Raw genomic sequence first — 3,779 nt, forward strand, 5'->3', positions numbered from 1 at the left:
AGACACCAGGCTGATGACACAGTTGTATTGTTGTAATCATACATAGTATAGTGATGTATGAAATTAGATTATGGTTTTAAAAATAACCAACTTAACTCTTTAACTCGTCTGTGCCCACGCCTCGAAACCATAACACTTACATGCGCGTATACCTACCTATATGTATGATTTTAACTATTCACAGCTGAATGTCGAATGTGACATATAATATCAGTAATAGTTACCTAATTAAATATACTTACACAGTGAATGTAGATATAGCCGCATAGGTAAAACGACAAAACACTATTTGTTATTACGCTAATAATTATTATAATATTCTCAATATCACAGTTCAGCGTTCACCGATAAACGAGATACTGTTGATTATTTATTAACATCAGTCGATGTACTGCTTGCATACTAATATTGCATATTGCGTATTGGCGACGGATTTCCAGTCGTTAAACATTGCATTTCATTCGAATACACCGGGGGAAAAACCACAACGAAAGTCGAAAACAATAAATAATAATAGACGGCGGATGTTATTACGTGATTCGCACGCCAACTATACCGATGTTTGGCACGTGAACTTTAAAACGATCGTCGTGATGTATACCCGTAACGTCGTACACTATCGAATATCGGTGTATTCGATAGTAGTTTTCCGATAGTGTGCCGCGCTGCTCCCGTCGTCACTATACCACCATATTATAACTACGCGATATAAATACGGCCGTGTTACGCGAGAATCGCACATACCTAGCGTCTCCTGCACAGTGCCGTCGACGACACTTGGCGAGTCGAAATATCGTTCTGAACGAAGTCGAGTCTCTCTCGTACATCGCACCTGTATCGAGTCGTTTTCGCCGACAAACGCGTCTCCGCGGCCGCAAGAACTTCGTACGCTTCGAACTTTCGAATTACCTCTACATCCTTGATTTTTATTGCACATTTGCATATAATATTACCACGACACGCGCGTGGCCGGACATCATGACGTGCAGACGAGGCGATAACGGCGGTGCAGGTGCGCTGCGCGTGACGTTCGCGCCGCGCTGCTGTTGGTCGTCGGATCAGCGGTCGTGCGGGACGCCGAGGCGTCCACCAAGTACACGCTGCTCGGCAAGAACCAGATCGAAGTGTTCGAGTCGAGGGTGACGTGCAAGAATGGCAACTCCGCGACGGTGACCACCGGCGTGAAGGGCGAGCTGTACGCGCTGTCGTCGACCAGGACGAATTCTCGGCGACAAGTGGAAGAGGCGCATGGCCGAGCTGGACAGAGAGTCTGACGACGAACAGGGCCACGTGGTGGCGTCCGTGTTCGGCCCGATCGGCGTGGAACCTGGTGCCGCAGCACCGGAGCGTCAACAGGAAGATCAACGCGCAGAGCAGCCTGCTGAACCGCTGGGACGAGTTCGAGAAGTGGACGCGCGAACAGCTGGGCAAGAAGAACGGGGCGCCGGTCAAGTTCGCCATCAACATCAAGTACGCGACCCAAAACGGATGCAGGCCCATCGGTTTCGAGATCAACGCGTCCAGCAAGTCCGCGCTCGGTTTCCAGGGCAGTTTCAGCAACGGGCCGTACGGCAGTTTCGCCGTCACCAGCAGACCGTCGAAGAAGCGAAAGCCGTGATCGAGATCCGAAGCAGCTGACGAGGGGCACCCGAAACCCGCGTGGCCCGCCCAAAATGGTTCCGCGACCGTCGGTGGGTTGTCGCGGTGTCTTCTGCCGGTTCACCAGCACTTCTGTGTATATATACATAATATAATAATTAATATCGTTCAAGGACATATACCTATCCAGAAACGGTTTTCGGGGGGGTTATACAAATCTCAGTAATTGATGTCTATAAAATAACGAACAAATCATAAACGACGCTTATTATTATAGTAATGATTAAACATAATATATCTTAAATAATTGTTGAAACTAATTGTACTACATATAACAAAGTTTAATTAAAAAAAAACAAACAAACATGTATATATTAAGCACCCGTATATAAGTGTATAAGGTTTGTTAATAAAATTATTATTTGAATACGCATAATACATAATAATATAAAATAAAATTCAATTTTATAGTACAAACTCTAAATTTCTATTTTTTTTTTTTTTTGTATAAGAACGATTGATTACTTCCTCAAGACCGACATGAATATTTCTATGTATAGGTACACTAAGCACGCTCAACCGATTAGTCTATCTTCAGCGGTAGCGTTTCGCAAATAGTTTTAATTCTTTTTAGAGCAAAAAATATTCTTTTTATAACCCATGTCCTATACTATTAGAGTAGATATCTAGAATGTGGGTAATAGAGAAAATCAAAATTATTGTTGTTGTAAGGCCTTTTAATATAGATCTTCTATCTGCATTTCGTCGAAAGATAAATATTGATTTTGAAATTTAATCTATATTGTATTAATGTTATATTACAACTTTTTTTAACTTTAATATGCTTTGGCAACTTATGGTCATTAGCACCATTCAGTGACTGCGTCCAAACACTACGCCACACCATGCCCTTATGGCCCTAAATTGCAATTGTTTGAGCTAAAATTCTATATATTATAAATATTGTATTAATAATATAAAAACACGGACGTTAAGTTTCTAAGTTTGCATAATACGAGAAAATTACGATTATATTTTAATTATTTAACATTAATATGTCAAGGCTCGAGTGTGATGTAGGTATACATAATATTTTTTCATGTAGTCGCGAACTTTGAATAACAAAGTATTTAGCGTTTATTTCATCATGCATAATAAACACGAAGACTCTACGAAAATATTATGGTGTAAATATGTAAATGCGTTTGGCGTCTATGTGGTCATGTCTATAATATTTTATTCTACTCATAGAACGAGTGAAAATGTGGAATAGTCCTGCTGATGTTGTACAATCGTATATATATATATATATATAGGTATAGCCGTCGTGTTTGTTAGGTTTAATAATGCGTACAGAAAAACTGTTATGAACTATCATAGTTTATATTAATAATTACGTATTAACTGTAGACCCCTCAGAAAAATTAAAAAATAAGCCACTGCGTGTGTGTGTCGTGTGTTCTGCAGGCTGCAGAATCCGTTAAAGCACAGATGGATTTCGTAATTATAATTATTATTATTACTATATTTTAATTACCTATAGTATGTAATATTAATTACAATAATTATAATGTATAACATAGGTCTAAGTGTAAGATCTACTTTGTACTATAATTATAGCCTATCCCACGCGGCCACGCGGCGTCGCCCGTGACAATAATATTAAATAACGCCAGTGGATTTACACCGTCTCAAACTCCGTCAAACGAATACGACGTGTATATTTTTACAGTCATTCCAGTGGTTTTGATCAAATATTAAATAATAAATTATATAATAAACTATTATAGTCTACTGCTCAGTTTTGCGTAACCAATGGCAACCCGAGTTATAAGTAAGCAAAAAAAAAAACGTTCGTTCTTTGTAAGCCAACAAATCCCCGTACGAACCCGGCTTTAAAATAATAGCTTCGAGCAGAGGTGGATTTATCTTTTTTACGGCTATAGGCACCAAAAATTTGCCGCCCCGTGAACAACTGAACAAGTTATTGCCACAACCGTATACCATATATTATGTTATAGAAAAATATAAAATAAATACACACATAATTAATCATTTTTCGTAAATATAAAGTAATTAATTTTTAATTTTTTTTTTTTTTTTTTGTTATAAGTTTGATGGTTTTTATTAAGACACTACAACATTTGCCGCTCTAGGCAGCTGCCTACAGTGCCTATAAT

General features: G+C 39.0%; 1 pseudogene; it reads left to right on the plus strand.

The window, feature by feature from the left end:
* Positions 1-1,001: 1,001 nt before the first annotated feature.
* LOC112601456 lies at positions 1,002-2,009 on the plus strand (annotated as a pseudogene).
* Positions 2,010-3,779: the final 1,770 nt, after the last annotated feature.

This window comes from Melanaphis sacchari, unplaced genomic scaffold (assembly GCF_002803265.2).
Source record: "Melanaphis sacchari strain LSU unplaced genomic scaffold, SCAv2.0 Contig78_pilon_pilon, whole genome shotgun sequence".
NCBI lineage: Eukaryota > Metazoa > Arthropoda > Insecta > Hemiptera > Aphididae > Melanaphis > Melanaphis sacchari.